Consider the following 15,584-nt stretch of genomic DNA (forward strand, 5'->3'; position numbering starts at 1 on the left):
AGCAAACAAAGCACAGAGGAGACAGAACACAAACCTAATGCAACGATTCTCTAAGTGTCCTCTGAGGACCAAGGGCATCAATACCACCTAGTGGCGTGGTGACTTGTCTCTTGCTGAGAACATACTCTGACAAAAGCCACTTAGGTAAGAAAGGGTGACCCTTCAGATTGAGAGCATAAATCCATCATGGCTGGGAAGTGCTGCTGGCAGGGGCTTGAGGAAGCTGATCCTATTACACCCACAACCAGGAAGTAGAGAACATCGAACACCGCGGAGCTCGCTTTCCTTTGACTCATGCCCGGGCCCTACTTTAGATAGGTCTCTGCATCTCAGCAGTCCTGGTCATTTTCATCTCCTGAGTGATTCTAGATCCTGCCAAGCCCACAAGATCAACCACTACACCTGGGAGCGAATAGGAAATGTAAATGATCAGCCCTATTCCATATCTTGCTGCGGAAGTTCTGGTGATAGACTCCAAATTGTGTTTTAACCCCTAAAATACCCTCTTTTTCTCAAGGTCAGACATGTGTGGTGGGCAGGAAACTCTTCTCATCTGCTCCAGCTCCTGCCTTATTTTTCTTTCCCAGGAGATTTTATCCTCTGCTCAAGTTTAGGACTCGGTGTATCTATCAACTTCAGGTCCAGCGCTCACAGGCCACCCAGCTGCTCCGGGTGTCTGCAGTGATATTCTGTCTAGCTCAAAAACAACTCCAAGTATGGCCTGAAGGTTTTAAAGAGTTTTTCACTAACTTGGAGAAACTCAGACATAGAGTTAACAGAAAACCAATAGGATACTAAATAATTAAATTTGTGCTAAGCAAACTGTACCATGTGTTCTTCAAGAAAGAAGGGCTAGATTCATTGCATTATGTCTATTTGGATATGATTCAAAATTGCCCTTATACATGTATAATTAATGTTGATAGAAAGGTAAGATGCTCTTCTAGTTTTTTTTTTCCCCCTAGATTCCAAGAATTGTATTGGGTAGATTTAATAGAATATTTAAATATGATGTTTTATTATCAGTGATAATAAATTCAAAGCTTTCCTCGTTAACCCATACCTGTACCACCAGGTAAGAGAGGTTTTGTTGTTGTTGTTGCTTTATTTTGTTTTTCATGTTCAGCTGAATTCTTTGCACTGACCAGGAAAAAAGTGTCTGCTTATTTTGAAATCTCAGTTGATTCCATGAAGTAGCGGGTGAGAACCCATTTCTACATATACGGTTACTATTATTACTGTGTGATCTGAAGTGCTACCTTGCTTTTGCCTAGAAGATTTTATGATTGTGTTGTTTCAAAAGTAGCAATGGAAAAGAGTGTCACATTCAGATAAAATAGTTAAAGAACTATTTTATTTTTTATTTAGATGTGTTAGAAAAATGCACACCAGACAAATCAGAAGTACCAGGCTTTCTTGAAGTCTCAAGTTTTTTTTTTTTTTTTTCTTGTTTTCTGAAAGGACATAAAATCACATCTGTTTGAAAGACCATGGCCTCCCATGGGCCTGACCCCAAAACAACAAGGGCTATGATTTGCTCACTTTAGGTGGCCATTAAATTCTTTTAAGTTACAAAAGTATCATTTGGTAAATTACCTTTTCCAGGGCCCTAAGTGACATTTTAAAGGTTTAAAGTATTAAATCACCCTCCAGAAGTGGTCACTCTACCCTGTTAGCCACTGATAACATCAGGCTAAATAGCTTCAATTTCTTTTATGCTAGATTTTGATCAACATAAAAACGCTTTTTATAGACATTACCAAATTTGCTCTTAACACAACAGTTAGGGCGAGGGATGGGAGTGTCAGAAAAGGACTCTAGACATTCTCTAGAGACCTGGGTCTCTTGAAAGTGTAGCCGGAGCTCTTAATTGCTGAGACATTATCCGTCCAACCTCCAGTCTTTTTCAAATTTTTTATTTGTTTGTTTGTTTGTTTGTTTTTAAGCAGGGTCATTCATGAAACTCACCGAATAGGCCAGGAGGGGTATTCAGCAAGTCTCGTGGATCAGTCTATCTGCTTCCCCAGCGCTGAGATTAAGTGTACAACCCCATAAAAGGTTTTTTTAAGAAAAGGGGGCGGGGTCTTGGGATTGAACTCAGGGTTCAGACTTGTACAGGAAACCCTTTCCCACTGAGATATCTCCCCAGTCTATGGCCTTTCTTGTCAGTACTGATTAGCGCAGCATTTGCTCGTAAAGAGGGAAAGAGGGAAAGTTCATCTGTTTGGTTCACCAAGTTGGTTTATTTTACCTCGGGTTTAAATACGACTGGAGGCAAATCGACAACAGATGGCCTCGGAAGGAAACAGGAACCATTCCGGCACTCATGGAAGGTGTGAGTGACCTTCGGGGAACTTGGAAGAGATGATAGATGATTTTCTCCTAATTTTTTTCTCTCATCTCCTCATGCCAGCTATTGAAAAGTTATTTCCTGTTATGCTTTTTTATCTGCTGTGTCAAGCATAAAAGCCTCTTAAGGCAAAATCGTGATTTATCCTGTAACAAGTGGTGATTCTAAAAGCTCTTCAGAGCCTTATTAAAGACTCTAGAAAAACAGAGAAGGGAAGGACACATGGGACTTGTGCCCAGTACCCCATCTTGACTTGTTTCCCTGGAAACGTCAGTCACATGACTCCACGAGGCCTGCGCACTAGAAAGGGAAGGGAGAACCACAAGCTCTTCCATGGGCTTTTTGTTTTCTTCTATACATGCATTGCAACAAAACAAAACAAAACAACCAACCAACCAAACAAACAAACAAAATAAAAAAAAACAAAAAACTAACAGAAGAAAAGGAGATTTTTAAAAACAAATGCAGGAGGCTAGAGAGATGGCTTGGTGCTTAAGAGCACTGACTGCTCTTCCAGGGGTCCTGAGTTCAATTCCCAGCAACCACATGGTGGCTCAAAATCATCTGTAATGGGATCTGATGCCCTCTTCTGGTGTGTCTGAAGAGAGCAATGGTATACTCATATACATAAAATCTTTAGCACGTCGAGGCCAGAGGGCATGGGTATCTTCCTTGATGATTCATTGCCTTAGTGTTTAAGACATGGTCTCTTAGACAGCTGGCTACGAGCTCCAGGCTCCCATGTCTCTCTGGCTTTCCAGTTATAGGATTACAGAAGCATTCTCGTGTGGCTAGTTTTTTTTTTTTTTTTTTTTTTTTTTTTTTTTTTAATATGGGTGCCAGGGCTTCAGATTAGGCTCTCATGTCTGAATGGGCATCACTATACTGACTAAACTATATACCCACCTCCCAAATTGTAGAAAACATTCAAACTTAAAAGAATACAATCGTCAGTGTTTGTTATTTGTTAAATGGATACATTTTCGTGCTTGAGAATGTCAATCACGCCTCCTTTAATACGGTAACATTTCTCAGCACATTTTTAGTTTTTCTCTTCAGGAAGTCAATATCACCATCTAAAAATACACAGTGTAATCTTCTGGCAATAAAATGAGGTCAACTTCCCTTTGGGTCTCCTTTTAAGCCTGAAATCATTATCTCCCAACCCTAAACCCCTCACCTACTTAGAAAACTTACTTCTTTTCCCTTGGAAATGAAGAACAGAAGCCTTTTAGTTCCAAATTAGCTCCGTGGCCTTCATTAGGCCTAAAATAAAAATGAACTGAGAAAATCCCACTGTAGCTCGGTGTAGTGGCTCATACCTGTAATCCCAGAACTCAAGAGACTGAAACAGAAGGAATACTGTAGTGAGTTTGAGACCAGAGATATATGGCCATACATCAAGTTCTGGGGCGAGCCTGGGCTACAGAGTCAGACACTATAAAGAGAAAACCATTGTGGAATATTTGCACTTGTATGAAGAGCACTGACCAGCTGGGACCAGCATTGAAGAGAACGGCAGGGATAATAAAGCAATGAAGGAGGTCCCATCCTCGTGCTCTCTTTAATCCCATTAGCCAAAGAGAATGGTAGACTTTCAGAAATTTAGAAGCACAAAGCCCTCTAGCCAGGAACATGCCTACTTAGAATACTGTGCCAGGCATATTTAAATCTATAAAGCAAATGCCCAATTACCAAGAAAAAGGAGGCAGTTTCCAATTCATACCTATTAGTTTCGCTATAAAAAATAAGAATAGCCTAACGGTGCCCAGAGCAGAACAGCCAGCCAGCTATAACAAGAAGGCTTTGCCTTCCTGCTCTATTGAGAAATGGGATGTCCTGTCAAATCAAACACTCGGTTGAATAGGATATTATCAACATACTAGGTGCGTATTACCAGTTTTCCAGATATGGGATGCAATAAAATCTTTAATACTAAAGCAACACTGAACACATTGTAATCTTTCTCTGATGATTCAAGACATTTCAGAACTTTTCATTAACTCCAGATCACCTTTAGGAACCTCAGTTTTCACTGGGCCCAGTGAAGCACAGTTATATCAATTAAGAGAAGTTCCCATTTGACAGAGTATTCTAACGACTAGCTTTAGCAGTAGAGTATTTCTACTGGGTGGATTTAAATAAAGTTGGATGCCCCACCCCAACCTAGTTTATTTGGTTCAATGCCCCCAAGCAAACAAACAAACAAACAAGAAATAAATAAAGCACTGTCTTTGGTTAATGTCAGTAAGAAGAAAATATAATTTTCTGCCCTGGGATTGTGGGGACGAGGGGAGAAGCTCAAGGCCCGCGGCTCCGCCTTCCTGCTTTTAGTGCTCTCTTAACAGACATCTTTTCCACAACCAGCTTATGTTGGTTGAGCTCCAGTTTCCCTAGGAAGACACCTAGGATTGAAAAGTCAGCTAAGACAGTCCCTCTCCAGCTTGTAACTTCATGCTGTTTTGAGTGGTGAGAGAGTTTAGGAACCCACACCAGGCATCCTGACAGCAGTGCGTATGACGATAACCACCGTGTTGAAATTAAAAAAAAAATGAAACAAAACAAAAGATGCTGATGCTAATTCTTTTTCAGTTTGGGTCACACAAGGTGCCAGCAACTGGTGCTAATTGAAAAGGAAAACGATAATTCAATATTCTAGCAGCTTGCATCCACCTCATGCTCTTTGATCCAGAAGACTGAAAAGACATTTTTCACAAAGGAAACTAATCAAGGTACCTTCCCCTGGGGGAATGGGGTCATTCTGTGTCTATGAAAAGGCCAGGCAATAGTTATGTGATGACAGCCCTTCTGCTGATGGACCAAAAGGATCCAAGGAGAAAAAAATATGTAATACTCTTAGAAGGTTGAAATATACTGACTAACCTAGGCTAAAGGTTTGAGAATATTCCAAGCAACCCTGGTTTGGTTCCCTACTGTGTAGCTTAGTTTTTAATGCCAACCTGACACCACCTAGAATTCAGCTTGGAAGAGGAAACATTAATGGTAGAACTATCTGAATTAGACTGGTTTCTGAACATATCTGTGAGAGACTGTCTTGATTAATCGATGTGGCAGGGCCCAGTCCACTCCAGGTGGCACCATCCCTAGGCATGTGGTCCTGAGCTGTATAATAAAACAAACTGGGCATGACACAGTGAGCAAGCCAGTAGGCAACCTTCTCCATGTTCTCAGTGCTGACTTCCCTCAATGATGGATTGCGATCTTAAAGTGAAAGCTGAAATAAATGATTTCCTTCCCTAAGTTTCTTCTGGATATGGCATTTATCACAGCAACAGAAAAGCAAACTACAGAATCCATGTTAGATTGATTGGACTTGTAAAATACATGTGATATTGCTTTAAAAAAGAAAAGAATATTTGTATTCTGAACACAAAATATAAAAGTTAAACAAATATTTATGGAAGGTAATCACAACCTCTTATTGACAGTAAAGCACAATATGGAAATGGGTTGATAAAGTTGAGCTGACTTTGGTAACTGATATATATATATATATAAATTCATAACATAAAGTAACTCAAGGAATAATGACAGTTGGTCTGGGACATGCTGGGATAGGGGAAATTTATCAGCCTGTTCTTAAAACACACCACCAAAAGCACCTGCCTCATACACAGCAGGGTAATGTGGGCCTGTTCTTTCTCTGTTTTCTAACATGTTTGAGAAGCAGACTGTGATGTAATCCTTCAAAACTGAGCTACCCAACTTAGAGTCTCTCCATGGAAGCTTCCCCAGGATGCTCCACACTCCATACGCTGGCTCTGGAGAACCCCAGGGTATGGTGGAGAATATCTTGGGCATATGGCTGGTGTTCTCACTTTCATCTCCTTGACTCTTCAGTTTGTTCTCTCTCTCTTTTTTTTTTCTCTCTTTTGAAATGTGGCTCATTCTAGAAGCAGCTGAATTGGTACAGACAGTACTTCTGAGGATACATCCCTGAGAATTTAGCTGCAAAGCCCAGGAGAAGTCAGATCCCTGGGAAGAAGCCAAGTGCAGATTTCAGAGAAACAGCATCCTCATGCTTGAGCAAGTTTTCCTCTCCAGATGAAACTTGTCAAATTCCCTTCATACACCCTTCTCTCTAGACAGATGGACACAGAAACGGAGATACAGATTCATGCTTATTTCGGTGTAAACATTTTTTTTTCTCCAAAGTACAGCTTTCAGAGAGTCCCCATTACTGACTCCTAAGGAATTACTCACATTTAGTCTAGCGACTCCCTCCAAGACTGTTTAACACTTCATAAGCATTTCCCTTAAGCCATAAACAACCCTGAGACAGATAACCAAGATGGTGCCTCTGATCAGACTTTGCAGGGTGACTTCTGGTTCATCTCCCATTTGATGCCGAGGACAAAGAGATATATCTGTGACTATGATTATCCACTTGGAAGGTGAGGAAATGAAGTTAAAGGCGAGAGTCTGTGAGACAGCTCTGTAGGTAAAGACATTTCTTATCAAGCCTGCCTGAGTAGGAAACTCAGAACTTACATGGTGGAAAGAGAGAGCTGATTCCAGTAAATTGCCCTTTGACCTTCATATGCATGCTATGGTACACACACACACATACATACATACACACACACACACACACACACACACACACACACACACACACATGTGCATAAAATCTTACAAAAGGTTAGCTTGTGGTAAGAGTTTCTGTCTTCTCTGATCAGTTTATAAACACCAAGTTCTTTCTCTTATGAAATCACGTGAACAATGCAAAGACCAATGGGACATCATTTCATGAGGTCTGCCTTGAACACTTCAGTGTCCTCTGAAGATGAAATCAATCACTCTGTTCTTCTCTTTTCTGCGGGAGACAAAGGGAAGGGGGGATGGGCAGAAGAGCTGAAGAGACAGGATCCATTGGCCAAAGCTTAGCTTGATGGTTAGCTAAAGCAGACCTTGTCAAGTTTAGAAGTTTCTTTGTGTGTGTGTGTGTGTGTGTGTGTGTGTGTGTGTGTGTGTATGTGTGTGTGTACAGATATGTGATTGACAACAAGTTCCTTCTCTATTGTTCTCCAACTTCCTTTTGGACACAGAGATCCACATTGGTTCTGGCGCTTGCCAGTTTATTTAACTGGCTGGTCAACAGGCCCCTAGAACACACACCCCCAGCACGAGGATGTTCCTGTTACACACGTGGTTTTTTATGTGGTTTCTGGGGCTCTGAACTCAGGATTCTCAGGTTTGGATTGCAAGCACTTTACAGGTTGATTCCTTCTCCCAGCCCTGTAACAGGGCTTCTGACAGCTTTAACTCACTGGCGAGTGCGTTCATCCTCTTAGACTCAGACAAAGGCATCGAGGGTCATCCTTCACAGAGCAGATGACTCCCAGAAGATGCGTATGCACCAAATGTTAATTCTATTATACCATTAATGTACCATTACCTATAATAAATGTCTTCCAATAAATTGCCCAGTACCATAGGTCACATAGAAATACATAAGGCAGTGCGAGTGAATCATCAGAAAGACTGGCTTAATCGTAGAGACTAAGATTGATCAGATGTGGAAAAGACTAGAAGTCCAGAGTGCCATAAAGCAAATAGAATAGGAAGAAAGTGGCTACCTTGCAGGACTTTGAGGGTCATCCTGTGGAGTATGCTATACTAAATCCTGAGGCGCTGGAGAGTGGAGTGGAGTGGGACCATTGACAGCGAGCGTGGGGAAGCACGGTCTGGCTCATTACAGGAGGATGTGAGATCTTAATGCCATCTACTGTGTGCAATCCACTTTTTGTGGTTCTTTTAGATCAGGTGGTTTACTGCCTTATCCAGTACACAGCATTTAATAAGATGGCAGAGAAGCTAGCAGCGAGGCTCACAGAAGCCAATAACCAGGTTTCAAGCCACTTTTCTTATATGCAGGGGAAAGAGATGTGTGCTCCAAGTCTGAGTTCCTCTGAGGCATATACCTACTTGACCACTTGGCAGCTGTTACCTGAGAAAAGGTAACTTCCCTAAAGAGAGATCTATAAGCTAGTATGGGGCCTGGAGAATTTTATACTAGCAACTGGAAGATGCCTTCTCTAAAGAAGAGTTTTAAAGGACTTAAACCTTGATTGTGGGATTCTCTGGAAGAAATAGAGTGGACAGACCACAAGCTTCCATTTTTCTTTCTTTCCTTTCTTATTAAGGCAAGTTTTGCAGCAGCAATAAAGGAAAATAACTCGATATCGATGTTTTGTAAGCTCTCCATCAAACACAGAGGGAAAAGGAAGAAGGATGCTGCTATAAAATTATCTGTGAGCTGATCCATCCACATGAGACAACTTAAAAGGCCGGGCAAACAGATTCTCAGTTGTCCTTTCTTTCCCATTTGTTTCTAGTGTAATCTCCCCTAACTTACTTAGGTCTAGACAATTCCAAGTGATGATTTTATTTGTAATGGGACCTAGAAGGAAGCAGGAAGAGCTTGGTTAGGCAGTTAAACCACTGAGACATGCACAGGGTGCCTGAAAGTCGCGTTGCCACTTTCTGCCTTGTGTGAGCTGTATGAAGGGATCCCCACAGCTTCCTTGACCTCAGCCATATAGGCAAAGAATGTCCCAATATTAGTATTCCAGGGTCAGCTTCTTACTTTACTATTGAAATTACAGTTGCCGTACTTGGCTGAGAGTATAGAACCATGGATAAGAGTGCTGGAGCCAGGGGGACCACAGCTTAGAACTGAGCCATCCACCTCCAATGCAGGTTAAATAGCGATTTCAGGTCTTTATCAAAACCTCTGCTTTTGAAACTGTGAAATGGTGATTTGAAAGCACACTAGAGGATACTCTACATAGTCATGGTAAATTGAATAGGTTACTAATTTCTGCTGTCCTTACTGTCATTGTGAAATTATGCTTCTGAACTGATTCATCTAACGATGAATCCAAGGTCCATCCAAGGAGCGCTGAGTAGCCCACAGGCAATCACTCCGTCCTGGTTGCTCAGATCCTAATGATCTGAAGCTATAAAGTCTGGGGGTAGTCTTGCATAGCTGGAGGTAAAAACCCAGTTCACATGAGTACTTCCATACCCCTCCCCTAGGTAGCCAGGGCATACTTGCTCAGTGTGGCCCAGTGTAAAGCATATAAACTTTAGAGCCAGATGGACCTGGTTTCAAACACTCCCTCTGCCACTTCTCAGCTATGGGGCCTTGATCGACTGACTCTGCATCTGTCAACCTCAGTTTTCTCATTTGTAAAATGGAGAGAATATCACCATTCTGGCAGTTCTGTTGTGAGGTAGAGCAAGAGAGTGAGCGAGAGAGCAAGAAAGAGTGAGAGAGAGCAAGAGAGAGAGAACGCGCACGTGAGAGATCAATGGTGACAAATTTAAAGCTCTGGCAGGCAGTCAATACAAGATACTTTAAAAAAAATGTCTAAGTATCATTATAGAGATTGCTTGGCCCAGTAAAGAATTATAGAAAGAGAAGTGTTGGGCTGTTTGGAGCCTTTGAAGCAAGCACTCCATCCTCCAAGAACTGCAGATCATGATTTATCTTCTTAAAACAACAACAAATACATGTGTATGTGATTTTCTCTCCCCTTTGAACAAAAGATACAGCATGTTTGCATTATATATTGTTTTATTTTTCACTAACAGTACGTCTTGGGGAATTTTTTTTCCAGATCTGTGCATGAAGAACAATCTCATTGTTACTGTGTAGAGTCATTCTGCTCCACAGAATTGCTCTCATAACTCAGACGAGTCTCCTTCGGAGGAAGAGTCAGGTTGTTTTCTAGCCCTGGTTTTCTTCAAACAATGCAGGAATGAGTAGTTTTTAAAGTGAGTCTTTCACAGTGTATTTGTAGTGTAAATTCCTAGAGGTGGAATGGCTGAATCAGAAGGGCTGCACATTTGCCATTTTTGTTAGAAACTGCCGAATCTCCCTCTTCGGTTTTGTACACTCCCTTCAGCAGTAAGGGAAGGTCTGTTTCTTACCCCAGTATAATACAATTTGTCATCAAATTTTCTGACCTTTTTCAACCTGATAATCAAAACATGGTATCTCAACATTACTTAATTATTACAAGCAGTATTGGGCATCTGCCTATACACTCTAGAGAAAGGAGAAATATCCTTCTCTAGGAAATGGCCATTCATAGCCTTTGCTTCTTTCTCTTCAGGTGTGTTGGAAATTGTCATTTTGACTTATAGCAACTCTACATATTTGGCCTTGGATAATGGTATGTATGAATTGCAAAATTTTTTCATGTATTTTAAAACTTTATTTATGGCTGCTTTGCTTTGAGTGTGCTACTTTGCCATGCCATTTTTAAAAATTATATCATTGTGGCCTAGTCGGCCATCATTGGGAAGAGAGGCCCCTTGGTCTTGCAAACTTTATATGCCTCAGTACAGGGGACTGCCAGGGCCAAGAAGTGGGAGTGGGTGGGTAGGGGAGTGGGGGGTGGTATGGGGTACTTTTGGGATAACATTGGAAATGTAAATGAAGAAAATACCTAATTAAAAAATACTTCTGTTCTGAAAAAAAAATCATTGAATTTACCTAATTTTTCTCGTAAGATGCTCGAGTTTCATATGACGATTTAAATCTTCCCATGAATACTTTTGGTAAATTTATTATTATATATTATCAAATTAAATCTTTGATCCATTTGAAATATATACCAGTGTAAAAGATATATCTTCCGAATTAGGAGAATTCTTATTTTTTCATATCTTGAGGAGAGCAACATGTAACAAAGCTATGGAGGATTATCAATAGCCTTGAAGATTTTGAGCAGAGAGAAAATGAATAATTATTCTTGTTAGATCACTTCCACAGCTGACTTCTGTCTGGTGAGAAAGCACACTCAATATTCTTCTCTCTTTCTTCTAACACTTGTCAGTCTCTTACTAAAATATTAATCTTAACAGTGAATCGAACTGAAAATTACAGATGGGAATGGATTGAAAATGTCTGATGATGACAGGGCTGGTGAGCTCCTGGTCCTCCCCTTCTGGTCCTCCCCTTTGCACAGGGCTCTTTTCTGGGCATCCTATCTCCTCGATTTCCAATGCTTGAAAAGCCCCAATGCAATAACAATATAATCATAAAAGCTAATTAGTAAAGATTTTGTGTCTTGTTAATGATGTACAATTGATTGTGGCCCGAGGACAGAACGAGACGAAGCGTTCATCCGAGATGAGCAGCGTGCTTTATCTTCCTGCAGCGTGAGGGTGATGGCATTTTTATGGCCGTGCTGCTATTATGCAGGATTCTGGACCAGCTCGCCAATCTGTTTGTATCTAGCCGCATCTTATACTAATACCAAACCTGAGCCCTGTACAAGCATAGAGAGAATTCTGGAAGCGTAACTAGAGGAACGAGGAAGAGAATTAATTACACATGGGCCAAATGGTGAGCAAGAATCTGAGCATCATTTATCTGGTCTATCTTTGCCTAATTCTTTCAACTGTTCTCGTCTCCCATAAAGCCATAGGCCATAATTACTTTGTACAAATGTCTGGTTAAATATAGCTTTAAAATAGCCACTTAAATAACTATAACACCCTGTCTCCCTTTTCCCGAACCATCTTATGTTCACTACTTCTTTATAAGCAGTTATTGACAGATACACAGATGTGGCTACAGACACTTGTCAAGATGCTTGCTGGGAACAATACTCAGAGGCTCTGGAACTCCCCACAGAGCCACTTCTGAGTTTATTCTCTGCTGACTATCCCTCCTGAGTCTTTATTGCTGTCATCCCAAGCTTGCTTACAGCCTTCTCATTTCATGATTTCTACCTAAAGAAGCCCCAGCTACCAAGGCATGCACCACTGAACTCCGTCTCAGAGGCTCTAACACTTAATTATTCAAAGGATTGGGAGCTTCGCTCTTTCCAGAGTTGGGAGAGATCACACAACTATGATGAGAAAAGTGCATAATAGGTGCAGAACTTCCATGGGGAAGGGTTAAGAGTTTGTTATGACACAGCTTTTTAATAGACCATAAAGCTAAGACAGTATTTCTGGCATAGTAATAGCCTGTTGCTACTTTGTGACATGCAAAATTTTCCAAAGCTTTTCTTCTCCATGAGTGCTTGTTCAGAGACTCTGTGCTCTTGACTTGGGTAGCCATGTCCCCTGCAGGGCCTAGGCACTGTGTGGATGCATGGCGCCATATGTACTTTATTTTCACATCTGTGCCTTTTCTGGTTCATGGAGCCAAAGGTGCCTTGTGAGCAATCCACAGGCCCCATGAGTTCAGCATTCAGAGACTGAAGAAAACCTGCTATGTAAAAAGAGCAGGGCATTTTGGGGCTGGGATCTAAAATGTCTCCTGACATAGAATGATTTTTGGCTTTTGGGCTGGCCAGCTGGCTTGGTGAAGCATCCATTATATCTCCACTGCTGGACCCATAAAGAAGGAGATGGCAGTTTGGAGAGAATAATTGATTTTGCTCCACTTTCAAGGTGACTAGAGTTTGATTTAACTGGGAAAGCATGGCCTTTTTCACTTCTTTTGGCCCAAGAATCATTTGGCTGCTTCTAGAAGAGACCCTGACAGCATTTGAAGCTTGAGCACAAGACAACTGAATTGTGGAGGGCTTGGGTGGCTTCCAGTCTTCAAAATCTGTCTATGGAGGAGAGCAACAGCATGAGGGCTTTCTGTCACCCAGTCACTCTTCTCCTTTGATTATAGCTAGTAACTGAAAAGAAATTTATTATTATTATTATCATTATGATTTATATTCTATAGTACAAAAAGAGAGGATGGTGTTATGCGTGTTATGCGCAACTTCCCAGTAGGCCTGAAGAGATGGCCTTGACCTCTGGTCTTCCTGCTTTCAGAGTGCTGGGGTTACAGACATATACCACCATGACCCATTTATGTAGTACTAGTGTTGAATCCAGGACTCATGCATAGTAGGCATGTTCTCTCCCAACTGAACCACATCTCTAGCGTCAATAGCTGACTAATGTAGATGCTGTCTATACAGGCAAGCAGTAGAACATGCAACAGAAGAGATCATAAATGGCAAAGCATCTGTTTTCACAAGTTACCACATGACTCTCACGTGGAGACCAAACACATCTTGCCATATATAAACCACACTCGACCTTCTTTTGACATTTATTTACCAAGAGCTTTGTGTAAAAATTCTATTCTGGTTAGCACACACCTCTTTTCCAGGATGCCACACATGTCAAGCATTTCTAAGAGGCATTTACTTAACAGCAGACATGATGGCTGCTGCTGTTCCATCCTACACACCGTGAGAGAGCTTTCAGAGTTTGCACTTATGCCCCGAGGCAATATAAACAGCCATGAACGTTTCTATCAGGTGTGCAACACTGCCGAGTAAACCCATGCTATCCAATCTCCACAGGCCAGGAGCAACAGTGGGGATCTAGGGATGCGGTCCTCCTCCATATCCTTCTTGTGAAACCGTGGAATTTCTGCAGTTCTTCTGGCCTGTCCTCAGTGGGGCAGTCCACCAGTAGTGTGTCATTAATAAATCACACACGCTATCCATATGCACAGAATATTGAGAACTGTATGGTCTGTTCTTGTATTGCAAATATTCTCAAGACCAGTGCACGTTTCTTTTTCCCACCTAGGTCTCCATCTGGAATCCTTACTGAGTTAAGCTTCCGGCTGTATTCGCTCAGACATAGATTGTGTGTGTATGTTCCTGTGTGTTTGTGTGTGTGTGTGTGAACATGTATGTGCATGGATATCGAGTGTAGGAATGGATGTTGAGTGCCTTCCTCAGTTACTCCCAACCTTAGTTTCCGCGGGTCAGGACCTCCCACCTGACTTGAAGCTCACTAGTTCGGCTAGGCTGGCTGTCCGGCAAGCACAGCCACGAGGTTTTGTCTGTTTCTACCCCTCTCTCTCTAGGGTCAGCCATGGGCCACCATGCCTGCCTTTTTATTTGGGTTATTGAGCTTTGCCTGCTTTTGCAGCAGAGCTATCCTCCTAACCCTTGAGACAATGATCCTTTACAGGGGAAGGTGATTCTCTTACAGTGGCCCTCTTCTCATTGAAGCATCTGTCCTCAGATAGACATTCATTTTCTCCTAGTGAAGCTTCCTGGGGCTCTAGCAACCTGTGACAGGACACACTCTAAACTACTGTTTGCATCCTGGCTTTTCCCAATGCCAGATTTCTACCTTTCTTCAAGGACACAGATGAAGACGGAGGCCTACACAGATCCTGTGAACCAATGTCCAGCCCTCCTATGACTCTCCTCCTGTTGCCAGAAGCTAAACTCAGCAAGAAGGGGAGGGAGGCATGATGGCATATGGTCCCCTGCGTGGTCAAGGTAATGAGATAAGATGTTCAAGACATCTAAGGTCAAACAGGAGACAGATCTTTTAGCACAAAATGAGCAAGCTCTATCATCCTGGGGAAGTGGAATTTCCTATCTCAACAAGATTGGGATCTTACCCCAACCGCCTGTGGGGATGTGAGAGAATGCTGGTATTAGCAGAAAAATGACTTCCACCAAGCCTTCCATATGTTGTATTGTCTGCCTTCTAGTTGTAGATGATAAGACTAGGCTTCTGATAAAATTTAGAGAACTTTGATTTTGGAATTAAGAAAAGCAGACATTAGTGTGGCTGTGGTCTAGGATCCAGGATCCCTCTCAGTTTAAAGTCCTTCTGGGTGTTGAGTGAATGCGGCCAGTACCAAGTCAGTGACACTTATCTGCATGACTTCCACTGAAGGCCACGGGTACCTTCACCTGTAGCCAGGTGGAAGCTGAGAGCAATGGAAAGCGAAGCCGTTTGCAGCTCACCCCATCTGGTGAGGGCCTCAGCAGAGAACACTGTGGCTAGGGGTAAGGGGCTTCAGGAGTGGACATAGAACAAGGAAAATGCATCTCTCTCAGTTTGGTATCCTTTCTACGTGAAGGGAACACTTCAGTATATCCCCTGTCCCATGCCACCTTTCAGCTTCTAAGTGAGAGGGACCTTGTGTAGTGTACTCTTGGCAAATGCTAGAGTCTTCTGACAAAACATACTAGAAAGGGCTTTAGGAGAACATAAAAATAGTTCCTTAATGTACTAGATTATCCCAAAGGATGGCACTTGACTCTATCTTGTGATATTTATCAATTTTCTGACATTTCACTGGATTGTGTATAGAGAAGTATATACTAGGAGAATTACATATCCACAGATTATTTTCCTGTGCTCTCAGACCCATACCATAAATCAAGAGAAGTAACAGAGACATGAATGTTCAGAGGATACTATG

At 41.8% G+C, this 15,584-nt stretch overlaps 1 protein-coding gene and 1 long non-coding RNA gene across 8 annotated transcripts in view; both read right to left on the reverse strand.

Annotated features, from left to right (window-relative positions):
- Celf2 (CUGBP, Elav-like family member 2) overlaps positions 1-15,584 on the reverse strand; it is an 856,648-nt gene that overhangs the window by 382,051 nt on the left and 459,013 nt on the right. The gene's annotated exons all lie outside the window — the stretch shown is intronic.
- Positions 958-6,978, reverse strand: 5031426D15Rik (RIKEN cDNA 5031426D15 gene). The gene has a single exon (NR_027890.1). It is a non-coding gene; the product is annotated as an RIKEN cDNA 5031426D15 gene (long non-coding RNA).

The sequence above is a fragment of the Mus musculus genome, chromosome 2 (assembly GCF_000001635.26).
Source record: "Mus musculus strain C57BL/6J chromosome 2, GRCm38.p6 C57BL/6J".
Lineage (NCBI taxonomy): Eukaryota > Metazoa > Chordata > Mammalia > Rodentia > Muridae > Mus > Mus musculus.